Source organism: Mauremys mutica, chromosome 19 (assembly GCF_020497125.1).
Source record: "Mauremys mutica isolate MM-2020 ecotype Southern chromosome 19, ASM2049712v1, whole genome shotgun sequence".
Taxonomy (NCBI): Eukaryota; Metazoa; Chordata; order Testudines; family Geoemydidae; genus Mauremys; species Mauremys mutica.
The window spans coordinates 14,469,484-14,490,160 of record NC_059090.1 but is presented as its reverse complement, the minus strand read 5'-3'; the positions used below and the strand labels follow the sequence as shown (position 1 = coordinate 14,490,160).

The following is a 20,677-nucleotide window of genomic DNA, read 5'->3' as shown; positions in this document are numbered from 1 at the left end:
TGCGAGGAACCTACAGGCTTTTATCCTGTAAGATTTGGCTTTAGTAAATAGTGTGAGGCTTGCAGCCAATAACCTTTGGCATAGATAAACTTAAGTAACTCATAAGTCATAGTGAACTAAAAGTATCATGCAAGGGGGAGAATTTTGTCCAAAATACTGACATCAGCCACCCATAGAACACAGCTGACCCCAGCACAAAACATAGCTGACACCAGCATCCGGAAATTTCCGGACAGAATCTCCAACCGCAAAGCTGCCATGACAGTAAATTGACATGTATGCTAATAGGGTAACATCATACATATACTAACCTATAGAAAATGGACACCTTAAGGGGAGGAAATACAAATAAGGACTTCTATTGAATATGCACTGGTCATGGCAGCGTCAGTGTAACCAACTATAAAAGTAACATCCCGGGGCAGCAGAGAGGCTGAAAAAATGTAGACCTTGAGAGGGACCAGAATAATGGCCGCCGGGGAAGATGAGAACGATTACGGTGATAAAAAAAATGGTTAAGTATAAAAGATCAGGGTGTAAGTATGCATGTCCAAATGTACTTTCTGTATTATCTATAGCTGCTTTGTTAAGTTTAAGTGTGTGTATAATCTTTGCTAAATTAATAAATCATATTTATATATAGAAAGAGTTCCTATAGAGTAAGTGTTGCACCTGTGCACATTGGGGTTCCCAAATTATATGATAATTTTACAATAATCTTACTGGGTCTCTATCGGAACAAAAACCTGTTAATCCTCAAGTTACAATTATATTTACCCAAATTTGGGTCAGGCTACACACCCCAACATGATGTGTCTTCTTTTGCAACTGCATCACATAGTTGATTCATATTCAATTTGTCATCCACAATAACACCCAGATTCTTTTCAGCAGTAGTAGCACCTAGCCAGTTATTCCTCATTTTGTAGTTGTGCATTTGATGTTTTCTTCCCAAGAGTAGTACATTTTGTACTTGTCTTTACTTGTCTTGTTGATTTCAGACCAATTCTCCAATTTGTCAAGGTCCTTTTGAATTCTAATCCTGTCATCCAGAGTGCTTGCAACCCCTCCCATCTTGGAGTCATCCACAAATTTTATAAGCATACTCTCCACTCCATTATCCAAATCATTAATGAAAATATTGAATAGTATTGGACTCAGGACAGATCCCTCCAGGATCCCACTAGGTAGGCCCCTCCCATGACAGAACCATTGATAACTACTCAGAGTATAGTCTTTAATTAGTTGTACACCCACCTTATAATAATTCCATCTATTTCAAATTTCCCTAGTTTGTTATATGAATCAAAAGCCTTATTAAAAATCAAGATACATCATATCTACCGTTTCCCCCATTCATCAGGCAAGTAACCCTATCAAAGAAGGAAAATAGGTCAGTTTGCATGATTTCTTCTTGGCAAACACATTCTGGCTATTCCTTATAACCTTATTATTCTCTAGGTGTTTACAAATTGATGGTTTAATAATTTACTCCATTACCCTTCCAGAAGTTAGTATGACTGGTTTCTAATTCCCTGGGTCCTCTTTGTTCCCTTTTTTAAAGATAATTTTTTAGTGAACCTACTGTTTCTGCTATCCTAAAATATTCTGCTGCTGATGCCAAAGCAAACTCTGGATCTTTATACCTTAAGGAGAAATATAATTTTTTCATCAAAATGCAAAGTTACTGCTAAAAGATTTTCTGTTTTAGAATCTGCTGCTCAACAGCACTGGACTCTTGGAAGGGGTAGCTGGCCTGAAGACCCAAGTATTACTGTCAAACTTCAAACGTTGTTAAAATATATATATATATATATATACACCTTAACTGAGACTTAAGGAACACTTGTTCTTCTCCAGTGCTGAAATAGCTCACATCACCAATATGAATTGCACATGTTTTTAATTTTAAAGAGCTCTAAACACTGATGTACTGCCAAAATTTTAATGACTGTCTCCCTCACAAATTTTCCACCTTAGTCAGCAATACTTGTTACTTACCCTGAATAAAGTGCTCTCCATTAAAATCCAACCACTGGCCCACTACCTCTTGACCCACTAGGTATTCTCCTCCCCAGCATCTGAGTTTCCGTTAGGTCAATCCCCTTCCTGGGAGCTGTTCCTCACAGATAGATCAGTGGGAACAAATGGTAACAGGCAAGTCTCCTGTAACCCTGGCTCAAATATCAAATAATATTTGTACAAATATAAGATACTTGAAGTTTTTCAGTTTGTGAATAAACCCCATGAATTTCACTGCACATTTCGGGGGGCTGACCTCAAACAGTAGCAGCCTAAGAACGAACAAACAATCTTGACATTTAAAATTTCCTGCACAACTTTTATTCTAACTGAAAATACAGATCAGCATCCCAAATGAGCTGACAAAAGCCTTGGTGAGGTGTCAATGATTCAATAAACCAAAGCAATAGAAATGAAAGTACTCAGTAAAGTTACCTTGGCAACAAAAACTGAATTTAAGACCAGCATCAATGGTAAGAAACTTTGTTTCAAATCACAGAGTTTGTTATGTGCATATAATGCTACAACTGGATAAGCATTTCCTAAAGCCACACATGAAAAGTTAACATGCCTAACTGGTAACTCAGATGATTGACTCCTTTTGTGCATGCTAGACCATCTAGCATGCCCTGGGTTTTGATCAGCTTGTGAAATTACAAAAAAGATGCAGTAATCAAAACTGACCCTATGTAGAGCACACTGGTTTGTTTGTCTTTCCCGTTATTATTTAACTTTACTGTTATTGTTTTATGTAAAATATAAGCCTCCAATGAAACATAAATACATACACAAGATAGAAATAGCATACAAACAACAAATTTCAACATTATTTGCAAAAACCTATAAAACAAAATAAAAATGAACCCATAGAGATCATGCAGGACATCAATTATTAAAGAGACTAAATAGATAAACATGTGAGAACATTACCTATGAGTATCAGGGACTGATATATACTAAATTCCAAAAGTATGCAATAGTTTCGTATGTGACCAGACATCCTCATATTTTTTCCAAGCATTTCTATTACAGTAATTTTTTCCCACTAATGCAGCAGTAGAGAGCTCACTAAGCCAGTCTGTGTATGAGAAAGGAATTGCCCATTTCCATTTTTTCAAAGTAACTTTTTTGGCCACTAAAAGAGTCACTGCAATCCATTTCTCAGAGTTAACTGGTAATACCAACTCATCCAGCATTGCTAAAATACTCAAGCTTGGAGAAAGGAAGATAGTGAGACAAAGTTTTTGAGACCAGAGCCATGCATTTTTGACAGATATAGAGGACATGTGAAAGGTTGGCATGTTGCTATTGGCATGACAAGTGAGGCTGATTTTTATCCCATATAAATTGCATGATAAGGCTATTTATTTGAGCAAAGAGTGAGGGAGTGCCCTTGAAAGGCAATAGGTTAATGATATAAGTCAATCTTGGGCAGATATTCATTTTGGCTATTTCTATTCTACCCAGTACAAACAGAGGGAGGAGACGCCACCTCTCTACATCCTTGGTGTTGCGTTCCAGGGAGGCCCCGGCCCTCCCAGGGTGCTCTGTAAGAACGAGGCCCCCACACACTGTGAGTTATTGGCTTTAATGAAGGTAAAGTGACACATCTGCAACGGGGACTCCAAGCGTTGCTGTCACGGAGGTGGGGAACCCAGCGCCCTGGAGCTCGGCCTGGTACGGAGTCCAAAAGCAAACACAAAGCATGCTCATATTTATACAAACAGCAGCAAACCAGCTCATACATAATGCAATAGGAACTCTCCACCCTCCGGGGCCGCCCCCTTGGCCAACAGCCTAGGGGCTTGCCACGCAGCAATTCCAGCCGGTTACGGCAGGTTGAAACTAGCATGCCGTGTCCTACAATAACCGGAGGCTGAGAAAGCAGAACTGCCTAAGCTAGGCCGTAACAAAATCTTCCATGGTTCCCTATCCTCCTACACTTGGAAATTTCTTTTACTATATAGTCCATATTTATAGAAACAATTTTGGGAAGATTAGGACTAATCTTAACACTTAAATAAGTTATTTACTCCCATGTCAAATATGCATGATGCTGAAACTGAGAAGGATCTGGTCTTTTGGATATATTCATTGTTTGTGATTTATTCCTGTTAATACAAAAACCAGAGAACTTTCCAAAAATATCAACTACATTCAATAATGATGGGACTGATGAGGATGGATTCTTCAATAATAAAAAAAAGTCATCAGGATGTAAATGGATTTTGTATTCTTTCATTTATAGGTCACACCTTAAATGGCTAAGTGCTGATATATGTACATTGCCAGTCATTCAAGAGAGATTTAAGAGGGGGAATAAGAGCGGACAGCCCTGTCATGTCCCTCTTTCTTGCTGAAATGAGAGAAATACTTCCATTAGTTGATAGTGAAGCGAGGGTAGAGTTCTCTGCATCTAGAGATAAGGGAACATTTGACATCTGAGCTGGATCAAGTGTGTGATTTTTCTTGTATCAGCAGCAGCCAATCTTCCTTTAATGAACATGGGATGATGGTGTTCAGTCATGTTGCTACAATTTTTGCAATTACTTTGCAATCTGTGTTCAACAGAGATATGGGGCAGAAGTTGCCACTGTTATAGCCATCTTTGTTCTTCTTTAATATTGAAGTAATTAAAGCAGTTCTCAGGTCACAAGACATGGTTCCTTTTTTAAATGTTTCAGTGAAGACCTTTTAAAGAACAGAAGGTAGCTGATTACAAAATGTTATGTAGTAATCAGCCAGAAAGCCATCCATCCCAGCGGCCTTGCCAGAATTCACATTTTTTAAAGTCTGTTCAACCTCTTGTGTTGTGAAAGCTTTGTCCATAAACAACACTTGTTCAGCAGTTAGGGTATTAAAAGGTAGGCCTTCAACAAAATGATCAAATTTATTAGAGCTAAATTGGTTGTCTGATTTATATAAAGCTTGATATAAATAATCAATTTAAGTAATTCTATCTATTAGTTCAAGGATGCACTCCCGTCTTTTTGTAATAAGGAAGAAATGTTGTTGTTGGCTAGTTCCATTTTAAGTCTTCTGGCAAGCAGTTTGCCAGCTTTATATCCCCATTCATAATATCTTTGTTTAACCCTGTTGAGTGTAAATTCAACTTGGCTGGATAAGCATTAATTATATTTATGTTACATGTTGATTAGAGAGCATATGAGGTTTTCATTAATTTGGCCAGTCTTGTGCATTCTCTGCAACTCATCTATTTTGTTGGCCAGAAAGTCTAATAACTTGAGTCTCTCTCTCTTCTTTTGGGAGGCATGCTTTATGCATTCACCCCTTACAGTAGCTTTGAGAGCTTCCCCAAAGATGGTATCTTAGGTAACTGTGCACTTATTTTCTTGTATGAACTTAGAGATGACTGAATCAACCATGGAACAAAATTTTGCATCTTTTAGTAGCAGTGTTCCATTTCCTCCTATAAGATTTTAATGATGTGTATGTAACCAGCATCTATGGTAAGTATAATTGAAGCATGATCTGAAGTTAATATATTATCAATAGTTACTTCAAGGCATGCTGGAATCAGTTCTGAAGACAAGAAAAAAGTCAGTTCTGGAGTAAGATGAATGTACTGTACAGAAATATGTATAGGCTCACTTCAGGATGTCTCAGTCACCACATATCTTTTAAATCAAGTTCATTCATTAATAACAAGGGCTAGCCTATTGTGCTTTGAGAGCTGCAGCTCATGTTTATCTAGCATAGTACTCCAATCACCACCAAGTATTGCAGGAATGTCTTTTTTATTTGAAAGAATGTCTGCAATGTCTTTGAAAAATTCGGAATTACCTCCACTTGGATTGTAAATACTTCCTAGAATTAACTATTTTGAGTTGAAACAATCTTCAAGAAGAAGGCATCTTCCTTCACAACCAGACCAAGACTCTATACATTAAGAAGTTATATTTTTACAAACTAAGATGGATGTACCTCTGCTCTTAGAATTCAATGATGAAAGATACTCAACAGCTATCAGCATCTATTTCTGCTAGATGAGTTTCCTGCAATAAACCTACATGGCACTTTTTTGGTCTGAGGAATCTCAGGATTTTAATTCTTTTGGAAAGTTGATTAGGTCCCTTCACATTCTAAGAGAACACAGTAAGAAAATTCATGGCAAATAAATATAACCTTATTCTAAAGATACGTATTTCCCCATTAATATTGTAAAACCACATTTCTAGGATATGGTCCATATTTGTATATATTAGATACTGGTTAGTTTTGAATAAATTGATGCCTTCAATTGAGCCTCTAGGGGCATCAGATATACAAAAAGATCTATAGTTAAATATCATGCATCTTCCAAAATATATTTTTAACAGAAAACAAAAACAATTAACAGACTTAAAGCAAGCCAGTGTGGGCATGTTCGGATCCCTGATGGCTTCAGTTCCATCTGCTCCTCCCCTCCCTATGTTATATCTAATAATAATTTAAACATCTCTAAATGCAAAAATATATTTTAAGTCAAATATTACCCAGTAAATACCACTGGTATTATAGAACATGTACAATATATTCCTATGTACTCAAGTTTTGATGTATATATACATACACATATATGTGTGTGTGTATATATATATATAGAGAGAGAGAGAGAGACTCATTACATGTACATTTACAATTGATTTGATGAATAAAATAAATTAGCAGAAAATCTAAATATGAAAAATATAGTGTAAAATATTTCATATTCATAGTATGCCAAATGCCCTGTACAAACTGAATAACTAGTGCTATTTAAGGTTTAGGTTATAGTCTAATTTACATGTCAGGAGTACTGACTGTCCCAAGGGACTTCTGGTTATCATAATACGAACCATCAGAGGCATTAGTTTGCGGTAAGTGTTTCCAACTGGAATATTTATAGAAAACCCACGTATACATCAAGCCTAATGTAGAATATATTCCACAATTTTTGCTGAAATTCGTAGAGCCTATTTTAACTTTCTCCCCTGTAATCCTAGCCACACTTTGTACTTTTGGCCAGAAGTACAAGTAAATGAATTTATTCACAGAGAGCATTAGAGCCATGAATTCACCACAGGGGATGCTAACAAAGCAAAGTGAGTGATTAACTCTCTCACATTGCACATACTGAATATATCTAAAAATATGAAGTCAGTTAAATTCTATGCAGTCATGAACTCAGTCACAGTAAGTGGAGTTACACCAGCAAAGTCCAGTACATGACACGTTAATGTTAGTAGGATAACAATATTTCACTTCCCATTGTATTACATTGGAACAATTAAAAAAAATGTCCTTGTTTAAGAAAAGTGGAGCTGCTGGTGCTCACTATAGCATTTAAGCAGTCTAGTACATTTTAAAGTTCAAACCTGAGTTAGGAGAAAGGAGCAAGTGAGCATCAAATTTAATCCTTTGCTATAGCTACTGTTTGGCCAGAGACAACTTTCTAGAAAGGTGAGCAAACAGGGGACCAGCATTGCTACTGCCCTTCTAAAGAAGGTGTCAAATATTCTGGAACAGTTAGCTTGTCCTCCACTTCCTTCTCTTGAACCTCTGGCTCAAATTCTGATAACTGGGCCTCTTCCCAAAAAGACAAACTGGAGTTGTACTCAGGGGTGCCAAGTTTATATAATTTTTGGTGGTGCCCAGAACAAAGCTATCCCATCCATAGGACAGATTGGGGCAACCGCTCTGAGCCCCACGCTTTGGGGGGCACATGGGGTCCAGGGCAGCCCAGGAAGATAGCAGGGGGCCTGGCACTGGCAGCAGCGACCCACCCCCAGCCCATCCCTGCTCTGACCCCATTCCACCCCTTCCTCCAAGCCCCCGCCCTGCCTCTTTCTGGCTTCTGTCCCCTCCCACGAGCGACACTGGGAGCCAGCAGGGTGCAGTGGGCTGTGGCCATGTTGCTTGCTGCTGTTGCTGGCACCGCCCGCTAACCTCCCAGGCCATCCTGGGCCCCATGTCCTCCTGAAGCGCAGTAAGCCCAAACACTGGTGGAGCCGGATCCACTTTCCTAAGTATTGGTGGTGCACGGGAACCACAGGCCCATATAACTCGCCGCCTATGACTGTTTAGATTTCTATGGGTTTTATCTTGCTTTTCCTGAGTGGTACGCCTCATAGTTTTTGGCCAAAGTGCTTCTGAAGAGAATTGCTGGGAGGAAGGTTTGCCATATAACATCTGGCTTTGTTTTATCAGGCCATCAAGCCTTTGGTCATTTTCCCTGGAGCCTGTTCATTCCCTTGATATGACTCAGATAAAGGGGACTGAGACAGGAGAACAACGACTAGTTTCTCCCTCAGCAGGTATAGACAATTCAAGATAGCTTTGCCCTGTTCTGGGCAGTTCTTTGGTTTATGTCTCCGCCTATTAGATTTCCACTTCAACTATGAAGGAAAAATAGGGCTCTCCAACTTCTCTGAGGATTTACTTTTGTCTTGGAAAACCTTCTACCCCACACACCCTAAAGTTTGGCTTTCCTTCTTAGAAAGAGGTCTTCCCCCTGCTCCTTAGTCTCTTGGCCTGTGTCTCTGACGAACAACAGCGCTTGCTCTTGCCCACAAATTCACATCCCAAAAGGTTACAAATCTCAGCCCTGCAAGGTCTGAGGTCAAGGAGCAGTCCAGTGACCATTCTGGTGATATTAACCTCTGCTACCCAGAGATGCTGAGCTAAACCTGCCAATAGAGGCTGTAAAAGGAAACCTATTTGAGAGTGACATCGTAAAGGAGCTAAATAATCTCCTGGTAAAAATACAGCAGGAAGGGGTGGACTGAAAGGATGAGGTGGGCCAAACGCCCCAATTAATTGGTCATTCAGGTCCAAGCTGCTTTCCTACCCTTTCCTCCATGGCCTGGAGCTATGAGAAGAGACTGTTGACAGCAGTGGCTGACGATACATGCCTGGGCAGTTATGTGTTTTCTTCCATCCAACTTACTTCTGCCAGACCTCCTGGGAGGCAGGAGAGGAAATGAGATAGGAACCCCCAGAAGCCTCTGCTTTGCTGACACTTAGTTCTTTGAACCAGCCTGTTTCCCTGCTCAGAGGGAGGCTTAAGTAATCCCTGGCTGGCTAGGGTCTCTGTGGACAACCCTTGCCTATTTTGCTCAAAGAGCTGAAGCCTATCCAGTCAAACCTGCCTCTAGCTGAGATAAAAAACATAGAAGAACTGGCACGCTCCTTAGTTGCTTAGATCATACCCTTTCTTCCAGTCCTGCCCAGGTCCAGTTTTGTCCTTTAAGCTGCTACAAAAACCAGTTGTAAAGGATTCTTAAACCTTCCTGTGTAGAACAAAGGTTCTACCCCGCCACCAAATACTCTGTGGGCAGTAGGAAATCAGGCACTACAGAAGTCACTAGACTAATCAATAGGCAAAACATTACTATCACGTTCTTACAGGATGTAACAAAAATGTTACCAGGTGGGCCAAAATGTCAATTGTATTGAGCTAGGACATCTACAAAGAGTTTAATTACAAGCATTAGCCATTTTAACATGAAGTGAAATACAGGACTGGGACACGTTTTCTACTGCCCACCACACTTCACCTGTCCCCAGAATTCATTAAACCAGCTCCAGAGGAAACACATTGATCCAAATTACACTTGGTTTAAACTCAGTCATTTCATTTCTGGAACCTGGCTCTTTATTTCTGTACCTTTGTACAGCCAGCCTTTTGCTTCTCTCTCTTTGGCCCAATTTAGATAATTCTAGCAGTGATAGTCTCCTAAAGTACTTTGTCTCAGATCATTACTATTGACTCAGTATTTTCTATAAGGAATCACCCCAACAGTAAGACCATTAGGACAGCAAGAAATACTGAAGATCCCTAAGAAATCCCTTTGAAACAAAAATATATTTTGTAATATTGTTTTAAAAAGATACTTACAGGTGTCAGTGGAATTGATTTAGATCAGTGGCTCTCAACCTTTCCAGACTACTGTACTCCTTTCAGGAGTGTGATTCATCTTGTGTACCCCAAGCTTCACCATACTTAAAAACTACCCACTTACAAATAAAACAAATATAAAAATACAAGTGTCACAGCACACTATTACTGAAAAATGCTGATTTTCTCATTTGTACCATATAATTATAAAATAAATCAACTGAAATATAAATACTGCACTTACATTTCAGTGTATAGTATATAGAGCAGTATAAACAAGTCGTCTAAGAAATTTTAGTTTGTACTGACTCTGATAGTGCTTTTAATGTAGCCTGTTGTAAAACTAGGCAAATATCTAGATGAGCTGATGTACCCCTGGAAGACTTCTGCATACCCCTGATTGACAACCACTGATCTAGCTTAAACCCATTTCAACAGTAATGAAATGCTAGGAACAATCACACATCTGTATGAGTTTATAGCAACCTTTCCAAAAGGCACACTTAAAAAAAAGGCTTGAATTAAAGGATCTGTGGAATTAATTTAACCAGCTGACCTGCCTTTGATTTTTCAAGTATGTTAATTACAAAGAAGAATGTATAGGCAAGTTAACTGAAACAAAATGTTATAGCACTACACTGAGAAACATAACTGAAGTATTTATTGTACACCACTTAAAACAGCTACACAAATTGCTCCTTTCGAGAAAGGCTCATTTAACAGACCATTCCAATGAGGGACATTATAAACCACCCTTCCCCTTCACTCTGAAAAAATAATTAATATTTCAGTAGCATTATACATGTACAAAGCACTATACAAACATTAATTCTCATGACATCATTGCGGTGCAGGTAAATATGTATTATCCCAATTTTAAAGATTGGGAAACAGAAGCAGAGAAATTAAATAACTTGCCCAAGGTCACAAATCAATAGCAGAACCAGAATTAGGAATACAGAGGTCCTGACTTCTAATACTATGCTCAGTCATCCAGACTATACAGTTTCTCCAAGCTCTATGATTGTTTTCATTATATTGTTGTCTCCCCTTTTTAATTTTCTTTCCCCATTTACATGACACTGGCATTTTGTTTACATAAAGGACTAGTACATAGCAATCACTTTAATCCTTAATATAGTTTCCTAGTGAGAAAACTATTCAATTTCCCTCCACACACCCCAAAAAGTGATGGCATCTTTCCATCACTTTCTTTATGTATTATTCTAATCTCCTAGTTCTCTTACAATATACATAAGAGATCCAAGTCCCAAATCTATACTCTTAAGACAAACTTTTCTTAAAATTGTTGAAGTGGTGAGAAAATTGACCACAACTAGAAAAACATGAATTAAGTTTTTCCACTGTCAATTTATATCACTGCTGAATTTGAGGTTTCCGTATTGTGGAAGACACACATATATACATTTAATGGCATCTGGCTATTTGCATGTAATTTGCCCCACAACAATCAGATATTGGAGCGACAGTGAAAGGTGCACGTATCACGTATGCTACAGATACATAAAAAGTTAATCAGTGGGTTAAGGACAAAGTGAGACATTTTCCTTTTGGTTTTTTTGCTTCAGTTTGTAACCTGAAATATTTCTCCACCACCATTCCTACAATCTGTCATGGTAACAAACCTTACCTTCCACTAACTCTGTGACAACAATCATTACCTATGGTTATTTGTTCCCAAATATCAAGAGTGAAGAACTAACCCAACTGATTTCTCCATTCAACTACAAAAGTACCAAACAGAGCACCAAACGTCAGATTACTGTACTGGGATCAGGGGGAGTTGCCCTTCTCATTTGAAATCAGATAAGCCAATTTAATGAAAATATTTAAGACAAGAATATAACATGATTTGTGATTCAGTTAACTATGGCATTACGTGAGTCTCTGCTATAATTACACATACTTCATATTTATATATCATATTCTCAGGAACATATTTGGGTGTTCTGGAACACATTGTTTATGCTTACATTCCAGAAAAAGTTATCAGATTGCATCTTGACACATTAAAACTATTGCCTACTGCCAATTTTAAAATATATAGAAATATATTTCATATTTTATGAGTGCATCTATATACACACTCCTTTTTATCATACTCCCCCATATTACATTTGTTCCAACAGTAAACCTGCAATATACCCATTAGCAATGACAGAACTGTAGTTTGTTACATACCTCCCAGGTGCACAACTCTTTCTAATACAGTACCACACAGTTCCGTTCTCCTGAAGAAGTTTATTACTTTATTTCGTAAGGGCTGAATTTATATAGGACATTTCCCTGCATCTGCAGAATAAATGTAACTACTTAGGTCATTTCTAAAGAGATACAAATAACATGAACAATTTCTGGAATTGTACTGACTTACGCCCACGTAAGTGTAATACTGCAAAAGATTATTAAACATTTATATACACAAGCTGCCTTTTACATCCCCAACGCATACATTTATACTAACTTCAGATAGTGAAGTAATACCCACAGATCAATACTATATGACAGTCTTCCTACTAAAAAGCTTAATTGAAAATCTTGGCCAAACAGTCTAAAACACCTCTGCACTTTTAGGATCATGTTAATCAATTTTTATAGGATTTTTTTTCTGATGAGGATAAGTCACATCTGTCCTATAGATTAAAACCACACGCATAAGGCACTGGTTAAAATAAATCAATTTACTTTTAGAGTATTTTTATTGTTATTATTTAGTATCATGTTCTAGGATTCCCTGCTGTATTAACATTAAACTAGCAGAGGTCTTGCAATATACAGGTTAATCAAAGATTTTATAACAATATTTTGTTTTATGTATAATTGTAAAGCTTAAATTCAAAGTTAGAATGACAGGGAAATATGATTTCTGTCCTGATAAGGAACCAAGAAATAAACAGCTGCTCTGTTTTGGGAATTGTAATTTTAGGAAAGATCTTACAATATTGCTAATTGATAATGTTGGCTCCATAACACAGAAGTAAAGCTCCTATAATTGATGTGATTCTCCAAATGACCCAAGTTACTAACTATATCTTCCATCTTTCCTCCCCCTAAGTATCTGACAGCTATGGAAAGGTAGCATCACTGAATTCCATTCTCCTGCCTGTGTCAACATGCTGTATAAAATTCAGATTCAAGGGGAAAAACCAGTTCTACAGAAAACAAAGAAAGCCACTAGGAGGCCAAATCCTGTTAGAAAATCCTTTGCATTTCTGCTAATACTGGAAGCAGTTTCTAATGGTTGATCACAGCCTTTTCTGAAAGGGAAGAAATGGCTGTAAAGTTGAAAGCCCTTGTCAGTTAGGTCAGTAAAGGAAGGATAGTGTGCACAAATATGTATGATGAAATTTACAAAGCTTTATTAGCATAAAGCTAGTAAATAGAGAGCATGCATCTATGTCCATACAAGACACAATACACAACAGGGCATTCCTACTACAAATCATCAACTTCCAGAAAGCCTTATTTTATCGAAGCAGCAAAGAATCCTGTGGCACCTTATAGACTAACAGACGTTTTGCAGCATGAGCTTTCGTGGGTGAATACCCACTTCTTCGGATGCAAGTAGTCATCATTATTTTATCATTCAAGATGGAATATCTGCCCAGCATGGTCCTTATAGTTACTCAGCAATGGAGCTCTGGCTCTTGTATACTTCTTTGTAGAAACAATCAAATTGTTTAAACTTTTCCTGCTATGAAATTGTTTTGTTCAGCAAATAATAAATATACAGTTATATAACATTTTCTTCCCATGCGAAAGAGCAACCACCTACTGTAGAAAGAGCTCATAGCACCACCTATGTTTCCAAACAGTGCGCAGACACAGGTTGGCTACCAAAGGCAAACAGAGACACAGAGCAAGCAGCAGGATTCCCGGTCACTGCAACAACTGACACTCTCATGTATTTTGCTGGGATGAAACGCTGCCAGCCCCATATGGCCCAAAAGAGAAATGGGGAGAGCAGAAGGTTAATGGCAGGAGCTGAATGAGAAGGTGTAAGAGAGAGGGGGAAGGGCAGAATCTAATGAGGGAAGACCGAAGGTGGGGCTAAAATGGGATTTGGAGATATGGGGAAGGGGGCTCAGTCATGGTGGGGCGATGGATGAATGATTCAATCGGCTGGATCATGTTGGGGGTATAAAAGGGCTGGCTGGGGGTTAGGTCACGGGGGGCATCTGAGGCTGGCTCTTGGGGGGGAAATCGGTCATGGGGGCACAATGGGGAATGGGGGCACAGGGGGGCAGCTTGGGAATAACGATCACAGGACAAACGGGGCTGGCTCTTGTGGGGAAATGAGTTATGGGGGGGACAATGGGGAGCGAGGTCATGGGGGGACTGGCTCGGGAATAATGGTCACAGGGGGGAACGGGGCTGACTCGGGCGGGGAAATGGGTCACGGGGGTGGCTGGCTCGGGAATGAGGGTCACGGGGGGGGAGCGGGGTCATAGGGACACAATGGGGAACGGGGTCACGGGGGGGCTGGCTCGGGGATAACGGTCACGGGAGGGGGAGCGGGGCCATGGGGACACAATGGGGAGCGGGGTCACGCGGGGGCGGGCGCGGGGGTAAGGGTCACGGGGGGGAGCGGGGCCATGGGGGCACAAGGGGGAGCGGGGTCACGGGGGGGCTGGCTCGGGGATAATGGTCACGGGGGGGAGCGGGGCCATGGGGGCACAATGGGGAGCGGGGTCACGGGGGGGCTGGCTCGGGGATAACGGTCACGGGGGGGAGCGGGGCCCTGGGGGCATAATGGGGAGCGGGGTCACGGGGGGGCTGGCTCGGGGATAACGGTCACGGGGGGAGCGGGGCCATGGGGGCACAATGGGGAGCGGGGTCACGGGGGGGCTGGCTCGGGGATAACGGTCACGGGGGGAGCGGGGCCATGGGGGCACAATGGGGAGCGGGGTCACGGGGGGGCTGGCTCGGGGATAACGGTCACGGGGGGGAGCGGGGTCACGGGGACACAATGGGGAGCGGGGTCACGGGGGGGCTGGCTCGGGGATAACGGTCACGGGGGGGAGCGGGGTCACGGGGACACAATGGGGAGCGGTGTCACGGGGGGGCTGGCTCGGGGATAACGGTCACGGGGGGGAGCGGGGTCACAGGGGGGCTGGCTCGGGGATAACGGTCACGGGGGGGAGCGGGGTCACGGGGACACAATGGGGAGCGGGGTCACGGGGGGGCTGGCTCGGGGATAACGGTCACGGGGGGGAGCGGGGCCATGGGGGCACAATGGGGAGCGGGGTCACGGGGGGGCTGGCTCGGGGATAACGGTCACGGGGGGGAGCGGGGTCACAATGGGGAGCGGGGTCACGGGGGGGCTGGCTCGGGGATAACGGTCACGGGGGGGGGAGCGGGGCCATGGGGGCACAATGGGGAACGGGGTCGGCTCGGGGATAACGGTCACGGGGGGGAGCGGGGTCACAATGGGGAGCGGGGTCACGGGGGGGCTGGCTCGGGGATAACGGTCACGGGGGGGAGCGGGGTCACGGGGGCACAACGGGGGGGAGCGGGGTCGGCTCGGGAATAACGGAGTCACGGAGGAACACCCGGGGGGAAGGAGTCGGGGTCCCGGGGGGGATCCCCCCCCGCGGTCAGCTCCTCACCTGCGCCGCGCCGGGAAGGAGACAGGGGAGGCGGGACGGAGGGAGGCGGCTGGGTCACGGCTCCTGCTGCTGCTGCTGCCGCCGCCGCCTCCTCTTCCCTCGCCGAGTCCCGGCCGCCGCCGCCCCCAGCCGGCACCATCGCCGAGGGGAGCGACCGCCGCCCGGCGCTGCGCGCTCCTGCTCCTCAGCCCGCCGCGCTACTCCCCTCGGCGGAGCCCGGCGCCTGCCGCTGCCATGGAAATCACAAACACGCCCTGATTGGCCACGCTCCGGGCCGGAGCCGGTTTGTGTCGCCGACGCTGATTGGCCACTCAGTGGATTGACAGCAGGGCAGGCGGGGCTCCAGGGGGCGTGGGCGTGGCTCCGGCTCCATCCGGCCCCTGGAGCGTGGGAGGAGCACGGGCACATCTGTACCAGTGTGAACAACTGGATCTGGATTTAACAGCTGGATACATTTCTCGATTTGGATGAATGCCCAAGAAAACAGCTGCATGTGAGTGGAACACCTGGCTGCAGCTTGGGCTTTGGAGCATGCACCTCACTGCACCTGTTTGAACAGCTGGTTTTGGCAAAGTCATTTAGATTTAGAGCAACAGCTTGGTCAACATCTGGCCATGATGTAACACCTGTATAAACAGCTGGATTTGAGTTTGCCGGGATGAATATCTAAGCAAACACCTGGGTCTAGGTGACCACCTGGACACCTGTCACAATTATTATGGGCAGGGATATAGCAGACAGGCAAATGACTATGGTGAAAAATATCTAGAATTTGATGACAACATTTAAATTTGGACACACATATGAATCAACATGTAGGTAAACAGTTTGGACTGAAGAGCTTGTGTATGACTAGATATCAAAACATTACCTAACTTTGCCAGCTACTTCAGACCTTGTTAAATACGCCCTCCTGTGATAATCACACACTATATGCTTATACAGTGCTTTTCATTCCAAGAGATCCCAAAATGTTTAAAACATAAACATATGGCAAGCTGTATAAGTAGCATATGGCACATGTACAGCAATCACTTCACCTATCACAATACTGAAATTAACTCACTTCTGAACGGCTCATTCATTTTTATTTTTTCACAAGAGGTTTTCCACTTCACAAAAAGTGGCTGGCATAAACGTCACCCCAGTAGCACTAATCCTGAACTGCCAGGAACTCATCTTGGAACAATATGTTCCAGTTTGCTAAAAAAAATTATAGACAAATTGCCTATTACTGTGATGTCTAGAATGTTTGAATCCCAGGGTTGCACGGAAATAACAGATAGTATGACAAAGGTTTTCACCTACTCTAAATATACTCACACCAACTCTACAAATGTATGCTACCACATCCAAAGAAGAAAGTTATAATGTGTGCTTGAGTTACAAGAATCTTTAAGAAAGTGTAAGAGCTCCAACCACAAAAACCACAAGTAAATAGATACTTATGAACTCCAAGTAGAATGCGCTGCCTGGCTAGGATATTGCCAAGCTCACAATCACTCAGGGCTGCCCGGGGGGGGGGGCAAGTGGGGCAATTTGCCCCAGGCCCTGCAGGGGCCCCGTGAGCCCAGGCCCGGCCACGGTCCAGATCTTCAAACAGCATTTCGGCGGCAGGGGGCCCTTCAGTCGCTCCGGGTCTTCAGCAGCTGGGTGAGTACAAGCGCCGCAACTCCCCCGCTTTGCCCCAGGCCCCCTGAATTCCCTGGGCTGCCCTGCAATCACTTAATTACAGGAACAGGATAGGCAGGTGAAAAAAGTCTAAAGCTTAGAATTCTATTGTATGGATTTGCTGTTCGGTCTCGCTTGGAAAAAGGAAAGTTTGCAAAGGGTGTTGAATGCTTCTCTTCCAAATGTTCCACAGCTGACGTATAAATCTGATGTGAAAAACTTCCCAGAACAAACAGCCCTTTCGAGCAGTCAATTTCTAAGCATAGTGCAATAATGGGTGGATGAAATTAAAAGGATACACAAATAAACTTTCTTAGAAGTCTGGTATAAGCAAGAGTATAAGAGAACTGGTATAAGAGAGCTTAATTCCATCATAAATAGGACCCTACCAAATTCACTTTCAATTTTGGTCAATTTCATGGTCATAGGATTTTAAAAATTGTAAATTTCATGATTTCAGCTATTTAAATCTGAAATGTCATGGTGTTGTAATTGTGGGGTGTCGACCCAAAAAGGAGTTGTGGGAGGGGTCGCAAGGTTATTGTAGGGGGGGTTGCGACACTGCTACCCATGTTTCTGCACCGCTGCCGGTGGTGGCGCTGCCTTCAGAGCTGAGCAGCTGGAGATCAGGGGCGGCTGGCCAGGAGCCCAGCTCTGAAGGCAGAGCCACTGCCAGCAGAGGCGGAGAAGTAAGAATGGCAATATATGGTATTGCCACCCTTACTTCTGCCCTACTGCCTGTATAGCTGGGCCCTCAGTCAGCAGCCGCCACTCTCTGGCCGGCCAGCTCTGAAGGCAGCAGCACAGAAGGTGGTCTGGTATGGTATTGCCACCCTTATTTCTGCACTGCTGCTGGAAGGGTGCTGCCTTCAGAGCTGGGTGCCAGCCAACAGGAGCTACTCTCTGGCCACCCGGCTCTGAAGGCAGCACAGAAATAAGGGTGGCAATACCACAATCCCCCTGAAATAACCATTTGACTCCCCTGCCACTGCCTTTTGGGTCAGGACCCCCAGTTTGAGAAACTCTGGTCTCTCCCATGAAATCTATATAGTATAAGGTCAAAGCAAACAAAAGACCAGATTTCATGGAGGGAGACCAGATTTCACGGTCCGTGATGCGTTTTTCATTAATTTGGTAGAGCCCTAATCATAAATCTTCTTCAAGTGTTCTCGGGCTGCTTACGGATATATTGCCCTTTAGAACCAGAATCAGACCACACGTCCATCATGTCTGGAACCTTTTGGTGACAATTCTGCCATCACTACCCTATATATAAAACTTTTTACAGAGGAGGGGGAAACAAGATTGGAATCTGGCTCAATAACCTAATCACAGTGATAGCTACTTCTCTGTACCTAGAGGTCCTAGTCCAGGTGACTTGGAGATTTCCACCATATACTGACAGATACACATCTCAAAAATGTCACTATATGCTGCAGAAGCATATTAAGAAGAAACATGTTTGTAGGCTGCCCAGGTCCTGTGACCAAGGGCATGGGAACATCCCGTCCATCCCCCTCCCACCCCCCGCCTGCCCCAGTTCATATTCCTTGGCAAAAGGAAATATTGGTTGGAGGTATTTAACAAGATGCCTGTCAGTGAACCTGATCTATGAAATCCACTCTCTGTGCTAGGTAGTTAAGCATTTGAAAGATGGTTATTAGTCATCATTAAAGAGTCTTTGTATCCTCGGTGGCCCATCTCCTACAGAATGCAGCCATTTCAATCTCAAATCCCTTAATATAGTTTCACAGGTATTACTCTCTGAATTTCCCAGTGAGATGATACAGATTCCAGTGACAGACTCCAGACAGTAACGGAATACATTTTACTATCAGCTGATACTCATGAAACAGTAAAAAGCTGATGACTGAATTGGCTCATGCCATTAAGAAGGATGAGATGAAAAAATTAACAACATACCATTATCTGATTTAACGTAGACCTTCCAAACGGCGTGTCTTAAAACTTTTATGAGCCTGAAGGGACATACTTTCCATTAATAGCAACGAGCCGGTTCTTGCTGCCGATGCCGCCCACAGAATTTATAAGAAAGTGTGCCTAATTTTCCTCTTGCTTGCCAGGGGTAGAAAATGAGTGCTGATATCCAGAGGCCTCTCTTGAATATTTTTAAGAGATTAATTTTATTGTGCTTCTTCAGACGTGCTGAGACTATTAACAAGATTGCAAACTGATGTGGCTGTTCTTATGAGACCCTATCCCCTAACAAATAATAATACCCAGGGCTCATGATTCTAGTCTCACTTGCATCAGCTTTACTGCTGTAACTGCACTGAAGTCAATGGCGTTACTCCTGATTTACGCTGCTGTAAGGGAGAGGAGAACCAGGCACATCCAACTGAAATTCATGTGTTAAAAAGCTCAGCAGCAGGCAGAGCCCTCAATGAGCCCAAACGATTGGTCTTTACTGAAACTGGGTTAATACGTGGCACTATGCATTTTATTTAGAGTTGTGAAAAAAGAAACCAAGGATAGTGGCAACAGTAGATGCTTACATGTGGGAGGATGAGGAGTTTTAAGGTTGCAGTAGGTTGATATTTGGAAAGGCTCCATCGACTGAGGGCCAGGTTTTCAAGTGTTCAGCATCCACAACTAGATCCGAGGGCACTGCTGGAAGCAGATCCCTTTTGAATATCTGACCACTTCAATTAGGCACCTTTTTGGGCAGGGACTGTCTCTATTGTATGTTTATACAGTGAAGTCCTGGCCATGAGACACTACCACAGAACAAGCGAGTGAATGATAATAAATGGGAACTGAGTGCTTTTGAAACTCTAGCCATTCATTTAGGTCCCTAAATCAGAGCCATGGGGTGCTGACCTCTTTTGAAAATCTGCCTCGTTTTGAAATGTATTTAACTCTGCTGAATGGCGCTGCACGGACAAGCCTGCCACCCCTATGTTCTCTCTTTTGTCAACAGGACAGGTAGCACCCAGGCAGAGGCTTTCCTCCATTTGCCACACAATGATGACAAGCAGAACCCATCATTAGCAGTGAGAGAAAAGATATTCAGTCTCCACGCTGCACCTACAGAGGTGGGGCATTGTGGTTTTGTTTGGTTGGGGTTTTTTTGGTAATACAGACACATGCCCACTAAAAACTGGACAGAGCCCATACAGTCCTTTCACATGGGCTCATCAGAGGGCAATAAGTGTTACTTACGACCAGTCAGGGCTGGATTTGAACTGGTGTTTTAGTGATGAAACACTTTGTATCCTGTTACCAGTCCCCTGAGCCAGGCAGTTCACTTCAGTCCATTAAACAGCTCTTTTCAGTTTACTTTATTGTTTTACTGTTCTTTGGGTTTTTTAATGGCATTCGTTTTGATTCACATGTTCAGTCCCTTGTAAAGGCTGCTTGTCATCTGCAATGGAGCAGTGCCTCCAAAACAAAATAAATATCCTCCTAGAGAAAGAGGAAAATAAAAACGCCACTGCATACGCCTGGTGCCTAA

General features: G+C 42.7%; 1 protein-coding gene across 11 annotated transcripts in view; it reads right to left on the bottom strand.

Moving 5' to 3' along the window:
* TPST1 (tyrosylprotein sulfotransferase 1) overlaps window positions 1–20,677 on the bottom strand; it is an 85,051-nt gene that overhangs the window by 41,677 nt on the left and 22,697 nt on the right. For 5 of the 11 annotated variants that reach the window (XM_044993849.1, XR_006574386.1, XR_006574389.1 and 2 more), the window contains exon 1: window positions 15,532–15,736. The exons of 2 other annotated variants lie outside the window; for them this stretch is intronic. The gene's annotated coding sequence lies outside the window, so the exon portion shown is untranslated. Of the gene's footprint in view, window positions 1–12,103; window positions 12,215–15,531; window positions 15,737–20,677 lie in introns of those variants that run through there. 4 more of the 11 variants (XR_006574381.1, XR_006574385.1, XR_006574384.1 and 1 more) reach the window with 3 other exon arrangements.